This window comes from Corapipo altera, unplaced genomic scaffold (assembly GCF_003945725.1).
Source record: "Corapipo altera isolate COAL_440 unplaced genomic scaffold, ASM394572v1 23, whole genome shotgun sequence".
NCBI classification, from domain to species: domain Eukaryota; kingdom Metazoa; phylum Chordata; class Aves; order Passeriformes; family Pipridae; genus Corapipo; species Corapipo altera.
In genome coordinates this window covers 20,518,357-20,527,955 of record NW_020884878.1, presented here as the reverse complement: position 1 = coordinate 20,527,955, position 9,599 = coordinate 20,518,357, and positions in this window count along the sequence as shown.

Here is a 9,599-nt window from a genome sequence, read left to right as displayed (position 1 = left end):
GGGTTATTTGACTCTGCCAAATTGTGGCATTTGCTCTACATGATGTATAACTAGCAAATATTTACACGATTAACATCTGAATTCAAGCATACTTTAGTAGTACAAAGATGTGATTAGATTTTTTAATGGACATGGCTCCCACTTTCCAGCAAAGATTTAATAGCTGAGTCCTGCGGGGAAGTCTCCATTTACTGAACTTTTATAGCTTTAAAAATATCCTAGGGTACATTTTCTAGCATGCAGAATGGCACAGCACAGAATCTAAATGAAATACAGTATTAAAAATGAATGAACAAAGTGTATATTGTCACTACCCTCATCCTTTCCTTCCTTGTAGAGCCAAAATCATGTAAATGACTGGTACTGACAATGGGCATGGCCCTGGTGGTTGGAAGAAACATCACTTTTTTTCAGCCTGAAGATCTGGAATAGGGTGCTAAGAGGCTCTGAGCATGCCTTGGGGCACCTCCTCAGCCTTTTCCACTCCACTGGAGACCTGCTGGCATCTCCAGAATGCAGTGACGAGACACAGAGGCAACAGGCTCACACAGCTCTTTTACAGCTTCCTCAATCCCAATGTACACAGGTAGACAGGGGCAGTGGCAATGGCATGGGCCTTTCCCTTTTGCCTGAACGTGTGCATCTGTGGCTCCAGCTCAGTGTGCGTGACTCTGACCCCTACTGCGTATTCTGAGGGTTCTGGCCTCCCAGTACAACAAGCTCTGGTAAAACTTCCTGAGCTGAGGGAGACAGCTTTTGGGACTTCCCATAAATTTCTCCCAGTTTGGTTTTTAACCAAATGTACCTTTTCTGCCTTCACACCATTGCCCTCAAGATCAATGGTGGCTCCCAAGCTGCCTACAAGAGGGCAAAGGTTAATTTGCCCATCAATGCATTTGGAGATAGAGAAATTAAAATAAAACAGCAGAATCTCAAATTGCAAATCCCACCACCTTCTTCCATTTCTTCAAACAGTTAAGTAAACTTTAAAATACCCAAGTTGGTTTTGGTAGGAAGAAAACTCAAACCAAAACATACACAAGGTGTTTCATCCCTAACGATGATGAGGACAGTCAGTGGTCAGATGAATAACCTTCTGCGTGCTACCGGCGGCTCAGACTATGAATCTGATGTAAGTAGCTGGGTGTGCCATAACTGCAGAATCAGCATCTTGTTTTGAAAGGACTCCTGCAAACCCTGCAGGAACATTTCAGTACTAGATGGTGTTGCTATGGGCACCAAAGGGAAGCTTAATATAAGAGAAACTGTCTTAGGAATTCATGGGGGATGGGTGTAAACAGTATGTGTACATAGGAACCGAAATGTCCCTAGCACTAAAAAGCAAATAGCATTTTTGTGTTTTTAATGTTCTGTTAATAACATTTTAGGGTAGGTCTTTCCAGAGGAACAATATAAGTTGACACCTTTTTTTCAAGATGCTTGAAGTGAAATATAGGTAAATAGATGATCGAGTTCTGTAAGGTACATCTGCATCCTGTGTAGCAGAAGCATAACGAAATCTGGATACTACAGATAGATATAATTTCTCTGTAAAAACAGATGTTAAAAATGGGAACAGAAAATTAGGGAAATTGAAGAACTTCAGTTCTCTCTAGCATTTGGGAAAGAGGATGCCACTCTGCATTTGAGTACAGTTCAAACTTTATTCAAGAATCACGTTGGCAATGGACAGCCAGATGATTTAATTCACAGCTAGATTTCTCCCATTCTGGTTCTCTCTCTGCCAGTGTAGACTACCTAAGTAGATAAAAAGAATGAAAAAGTACCCACTGTAGAATATCTGCAAGTATATCTCAAGACAGACAAAGAGAATGCAAAATTAAATTCTTGATGTGAAAAGAATGGGACAATGAGCCCCTCTCCCCAAGATACCTTTGGAAGGGATTCCATTTCAGTTCTTTCTTGCTTGCTTGCTTGCACTATTTTTCATTGATGCATACCAAAGAAAGCCTGAAAGCTTTTATTTTTTCTTATTTTCTTCTACTTTTTAGTATGTGGTATAAGTTCTTTTTTAAAATATTATTTTCCTGCCAATGTTAAAGCAGTTCCCATTTTTCTAGTTTGTTTCTGACACCTAGCTGTGATCAACAATGCTTCTCCACTGAATCACTTCTTTCATCTATTCAGCTTCTGTTACTTCCCTTATCTCACCTCCCCCCTTCACCAGCTTACCTCTCATTAACCCTCAAGGTTCCAAACATATTGTATCTCTCCCAAAGATACATATTTTTATTCAGACATAAGTCATTTTTGCTTGCTAGCTTCAGTTTCCATAATTCCCTAATAGAATAGCTGTGTGTAGTACATACTCTTTATGGTATGGTGAACAATAAACCAAGACATTAATTTATACTTGTGCATTGTACACTGTTCCACTTCACCTTTTCCCCCTCTGAACCAATAGTCAGAGAAAATCTAACTCTTTTTAATGTAAGAAATATAGTTCTATCCACATGTAAAAATCTACTTGACTGGCAGTTTTGTTTGACCAACAAAATTAATATTTGCTAGGAGTCACTTTAACCCATTGCAGTATATTTAAAATCATGTTTTAACTTTCAGAAGTAGTGGTTGTGATACATTAAGCTCAGTTTCTGCTGCTATAAGACATACAGTATGTTTCTAGGAAATAAGCACTCTTTTACCTACACTAATGTATTTGTGGCTTGTTTTCAGATGTATAAATACCTTCACTTTTCTGAGAATGAAAAATAAGCAAAACCCAAGAGATTTACCACTTGAGTTTTCGCTATAACTTTTGTGATTGAAACAGGTGAAAGCAGCTGGAAGTACATCCAGCTATTCATGTAGACATCCCTATCTACTATCCCTCCAATTAATTGTGTAACCCATCTCCAATCATGAAGTCAGATAAAATTCATATAAAGTTTTTGGATATGTGTGTTGTGTAGCATGAGGTGAGCGTGTAAGTTCAGATACACATAGAGAAAGCTCATTGCTCATACTGGCAAATAAAATACCTGTGTCAGTAAGCTTACATAGGCATCTATATTTAAGAAAAATTAAGGGAGATATGTAAATACAGGGAGACTATATAAATAACTTGGAATTCATCATGGTTGCATAAAAAAAACCTCTTTGGAAAACACATTTGTTCCTTGCTATTCTATATGTTATTAGCATCGCGTCTAAATAGAGGTTATTCAAGAACCATAGAAAGTTAATACAATGCTGTGTTAATACATTAATGGGTGTATTTATTGGAATCAGGTGGGAGTTTCCATACATGAATGTCTCAACTTCAAAACTTAAAGTTGGATGATTTGATGTTTATAAAACACAAATTACACTTTTTTTTTTAATTTAGGCAACATTTCTCTTGATTTTATTGTGTAACTAATCATTATCACTCGACTGTACAAAATATAAAAAGAAAAATCCATAGTAAATTAATACATCTTTCATATTTTTAAATGAAATATTTATACTGGTTTACAATAAACTTTTTCAAAATTCAGTAAGATTTTAGCACAATTCAATGCAGTCTTTTAAGCAAAAACAAATTACACTCAAGAACATTCTCATAGATAATAAAAATAATTGCCTTCACTAAAAATCTGAAGTTCCTGCCAGAAGCAAAATAAATATTTAAGTTACATTTTGTGCAAGTAGTCCTTGCTAATTTCATCCTCAGAGATATTCAGTCCTTTATAACTTAATCACTCCTTCATCTTGTATTTATTACTTCAAATGGTTAGTTTTCTATTACAGAGGAACTTATTGCTGTATCAAAGGCTTAATTGAGCTCCTTTTAAAAAATCATGATTGTCACTATAAAATCATGCATCCACAGTAAGTGTGTTTACAGAGAACTTACAGCTTTAAATTTCACTTAGAAAAAAAGCCTTACACTTTCCTGCAGGTTCTGAATGCAGATTTACTATAAAATAAATGAATAATAATACCAGGTTGTTTTGGAAAGAGTTCTTTCATGCAATCCCTGCATTTAGCACAATCCCAAAATGGCAGCCCAACAGGTGGCCCTTTCATAGCCTTCAGCCCAAACAATCGGGACAAAAAGGACACCAAGAATCGAATGTTCTTCAGGATTTAAAAAGCTGTTCACTTCCCTTTGTTCATTTTCAGATTTAGCCATGTTCGTTATTGTTGAGCCACAAATGCAGGACATTCTTTTTTGACATTTTGCCATAAATAGACACTGACTGGGGCTGACTAGCCAGCTAGCTGCTTTGTCACATGCAAGCGGAAACTACTTCACAAAGCGAATGCATTCTTGGTGACTCAATGGCCCCGGCAAGCACCGGTTGTGACATGCGGCAAATCTGGCAAAGTCTAGGTTAACAAAAGTATGGGTGACAAAGGCTGAAGTTTCTCTTCCTATATTTTCCTCCACAGTAAGTATTTAATTCTGGCCTAACGAATTTGCCTGGAAGACTGGGTGACATTGACAGCCTCTTGAAACTCTGAAAATATACTTTTGCATTGTGGGCCCTCTTCAGAGGGAACTGTTAGCTAACTGGTAATGACAGACTTCAGGGGTGAAATCTAAGTTGAAATACTTGTTTCTCTGTATTTTAAAAGTTGTGAAGGTTTCTTATTACAGTGATCTCAGTCTCAACATCCATAACAAAAGATAGGCCCGGTCCTGTGGTTCTTTAATGATGCAAGCAGCCCTTACAGCTGCCTTCAGTGTGCTGCAAGGAATTACTCTCACAAGTAATGGGTGTAGAAGCACAGATCAAGCTTTTTCCTTCATGTGTATGAATAAGTGTGTAAAACACATCTTGTCAAAAAAGCAGAGCTATCTATAATGGTGTCTAACTGTTCAAGAATAGTAAATGAATTTATCTTCTAATTTTTAAATTGCCAAGTCTAATCCTCTTCTGCTACTGTGTATTTTAAATGGAGTACACACAGTGGTTTGTTTATTTTTAGTTTTGGTTTTGGTTTTTGTCTATTTTTTAAATTTTTTGACATCTCCTGACAAGTTCAAAAATTCCAGGACCTCCCGCTGCTATTACCTTGGAGAGTTTCCAATGCTCATCCAAGTCCAGGGTTTCTGACCCCTGCTGGGATGTGGATGAGACCTGTGTTTGTAATAGCTCTAGTGTGTGGGATGAAGGTTTGATACTAGACTCTTGTTAACCTGGTAGATTGAAATTAGACCCTGTTAATATCTTACTTCCTGCATTAAATTTTTGGTGGAAATTGTGACTTGCTTCAAACTGTCTTATGAAAAGCTATGATGCAGATATAAATAAAAGAATAATGCATTTTAATTTTAAAACATCTACATGAAGATTTACTTATAAAAGTTTAAAATTATATTGGATCACTGCTGATAACAATTCCAGCACAGGCACAAGTAAACATGTGTCTCTCAAGCCCTACTGCTGCCAAAGGCAACAGCACAGTCTAGAAAAAAAAACTGTAGGTAAAGACACAGTCTTGCCTATGTTAGTAAGGTAGCAGCTATGCTGAGCAGTGAATTTTTGCTCTTCAGTTCAAAAGCCTGAAGTCCGCAATGGAAAAACTCAATGTTAAATAGGTTAATGAATGAAGCCAATGTTCAGTGCTGTTTGTCATCTGGATGTTTGTTTCATGGTTTACCTGAGCCCACTGTATGTGGAGAAACCAGTTTATAAATGAATGAAAGGGTGAAAGCCAAGACCTCCTGTTGACAACCTGAAAATACTTGGGCAAACCTCTTTACTGCGAGTCTCCCAGGGAAAACGTCCACTAGGGTGTTTTCCTTGCAAATCTTCATGGAGGGCTGTGAGTCCTCATGGTGTTCTTCCAAAGGAGGAGGCTCCTGCCTTTCTTTGTAGTAGCAAAATTTTTCAACTTTTTAATAAAGCCATGTAAAATCCATAACCCTCTTGGACTTCAAGGGAAACCAGTTAGTAAAATGTTTAGGCAACAACCAGTCAAAATGATTATTGGGTGCTAAATGATAAATAAGCACTGTAAGAGGATTTTTGCTTATTTCAACTACAAAGTACACACAGACCAGAACGGTTAGCTTGTAAAAAAACACAGTAAAATGACACAAAAGAGAGACTCGATGCTCTTTCCGCTCTTATCTTTATTTTCAATTTTATTCTAGCAATACTATAATTCCAAATTTCCCTAATAACTATTTTAAATCAAGATGTCTTTCATTAAGAAAAGTATTTTTATAAAACAGATACATACATTTTTCCATACTAAAGTCCAAGTTCCGAGTTAAAACTGGGAAAAAAATAATTCTGTTTGTGTGGGAGTGCTGATTTAAGGGAAGAAAAATAAGAGTCACAGGATACAGAGAAACTTCACTAGAACATATCAAACAGCACTGAAAGTCAAGTAATGGGGAGGCAGAAGCAGGGAAGCATCCGGCTTTACCTCTCTCCAGACAGCAATAAGTCTCTTGCAAATTTAGCTGTCAGAAATGATTGCTTTGTTTTCAACAAGTGGCATTACTTCCTCTTATACTGGAATTAAAATTGATTGAAATTGATTCATTACTTTTCAATATTTCCCACACTCCTTCATCACTTTCAGTTTGAAAACACTATTTCAGTGAAACAAGCACAGATAGAAACAGCATATGTTTCTGGGTTTTGTTTTTATTTCTTTCTTAGAGACACCAAAGTATTAAGATGAGATACTGGCATAGTAGTTCATTTTCCTTTAAAAAAATGCTTTCAGAAATTATGTCTTCCTTGGGGAATGAGGTTTTTTTAATTTTTTTACTGATTTTCCTGAGGGAAAAAAGGGAACAGAATAACTATAAATTCTTAAGCAGCCACACAGAATGGTTCAAATCACAACAAAAGTTTTGCTATGCTGCTTGAGAGGATTTCCCATTTGAAGTCTGGCTCCTGCTTTTGGACTCACCTGGATGAAGGGCAGTGAGCAAACAGTGATGCCAAGTGGTAGGATTAGCCCAGGAGCGGAGCCAAGCAGGACAAGAAGCCTGTGACAGGCAGTGACCTGCAACGGAAAGCAGAGTGCACTGATGGTTCAAGGAGCTCGTGACAACATTTCATGGTGAAACTGCCTGCAGCATAGCTCTGCCTGCACTTCTTCGGTTCCAGTAGTTGTAAAACTGTGTTCGTTTGGATTCAGCTGCAGCACCATCTTACCTAAAGTCTTGCAGCAGCAGATTACAGTATAATTCAGGCATCCATTCTGTAGGATTACTAAAAAAAGGTTGTATTAAAAAGTCTGCTTATTCTTGTCCCAGATACGTTATGTGAAAACATCATTTTAAGTGCAGGACCCAGACAAATCCCTAATATTTCTTGATCTATCATGACAGCAATCTTGAAAGACAGTCGTTATGATGCCCATTTACTTACAGGGAACTGATGGATAAAGCATGGAAAATTCAAATGGTTTGCACAAAGCTTCACCAGTAATTTGTGGATGTGGAAAGTACTGCTAAATCTCAACAGAGAATTGCAACCATCTTTTCTCCCTGCGCACAGAAGTTTGTATTTAGTCTAATTGAATTCTTTGCTTTTCAGTGTTTCTGCCTGCTTGTATTTCAGACCTTTGCTGACTTTTGTTCAGCTGTAGAACCCCACATGAAGCCAGAGTGTGTTACTTTGAAACAGAGACTAGCATGCCATCCTTATATAGACCCACTGCCAAAGTCCAAGGACTTCCCTTATGCCAGTGGGCTTTTTCTTATGTTCCAATAATGAGAAGATCACCAAAAGCATGGCAGAAAAAGGGAGGAGGAAGGCAGTTATCTGAGTAAGGGAGAGCAGGTGAGAAAGGGAGTAGTGCTTGCACAACTAAATTGTCAAGAATGGGAGTGACTAAAATAAATACAAAACAGCTGGAGTCACAGGGAACATTCTAGGATAGGGTGAGAAGAAAGGCAGGGTTTCTTTCATGCCATGAAGGTATGCCATGTTCTTAATGATTAGTACCTGCTAAACCTCTTTTTCTAAATCTTGCTATAGTAAATTTTTTCCCTCAGAAGGACGCAAAGAGGCAACATTCGCTGTTGCCACACAGCAGTCTTTGAATGACTGACAAAGTGGAAAGGTATAACAAATATTTTGTAAGTAATAAAATCTGTGGAGTTACAAAAATGACTATATATAACAATCTCCATAAAAAACTAAATTCTGAAGCTGATTTCTTTCTCAGTTAATCCTACAAGAGCCCTGAACCCTCATTATAAGCTGCAACATTGATATTACTTGAGAGAAAATTGGTTCCTGAAGCCTGTAGTCATTGCAGGCAGAATCATGGAGCTCTGTGTTGCTAGGAGTCAGAAACACCTTTTCCTAAGACGTTCTGAGGGTCTAATAGTCTGGTTTTCTTCTGCGCAGAAACAGCTCTTCTCTATGCATTTAATGACCTGATAACCCTTAGACTTCTTGGTGTCTGTGCAACCTGCAGCAGCAGCAGCCTGTCAGAGTCATGTAACCAAAATTTGTTCCTTCTTCTCCTGTCAGACTGCTGCTTCTTTGTTTTCATCTCCTCTGTGCTAACAACCCTTCTGTGTAGCATCCTGCAAGGTCAATCTCTGGCATTCTCCTTCGGCACATCTTGTGTCATCCTGGTCTCTTCTCTACCTGGACAGCTATCTGTGCTGGGTAAGTGTCTTTTCTGCGGCTCCAACACCTGGAACAACCTTACTTTGTCTCCTGTTGACCCTCTGTCTTGTTTCAAATTGCATTTGAAATAGCTTTTCACCTTTGCTATATCTATTTTTCCTCTTTGCTGCTTGTTGGACTTGTTAGAGGCACTCAGTGAAGCACTTCGGCACAGCTAAAATACAAGTCCATATACACATGTTCTGTATTAAACTAGAATTCACAGGCCAGAACAGTTTGTTACTTGATACGTGGTATAGTAAAAGCAAAGCAGAGATGAAGCACTTTCTGTAAGTGTAAGTTTAGAATTGATGCTTCCCTCAACCTGTGCTGGAGGGTATATCAAAACTGTTTCTCCATGTTGCAATTAGCATTACCAACTTTTAACATACTGATTTTTAAATGCTTTCCATTTTGCAGTGTTTTTCCTCCTTTGCTGTTTGGGACATATATTAATGAAGAATTGTGAGAGGACGTTTCTCATCCCCACAACGTAACAAATGTTTTTATCATAAGCCATTGCAATGTCAGTGAAGGTTTTCCACTGCACTGGAGAATTCCTGTATTGTCTCAAGTTAAACTGTGGTAGATAATTTTTATTGTTCACCTTGGCTGAATGCCAGGTATCCACCGGGCCTGCACCCAGCCTCCCCTCTGAGGAGAGGGGAGGAGGAAAGAGGGAAAAGGAAAAGAAAAACTGTGAAACCGAACCTGCTAAGAAAGGTAGTTTAATATTTACATAGAGAGGAAAAAAAATTATAAAAACTATACACACAGAGAAGAACTAACAATAAAGACTCCTTCCCCATGAGAATGCTCTCCTCCGCCAAAGAAACGGCCCGACTATTCTGCGCAGCTACCTGGAAGAGAAAGCCCTTGTTTCCTTCTAGTCTCTTTTATATCTGAGCTGATGTAACATGGTATGGAATACCTTATTGGTACAATATGAATCAGGTGATCTATCTAGTTCCTTTTCCCTCCCAGGGAGGGTAACAAACC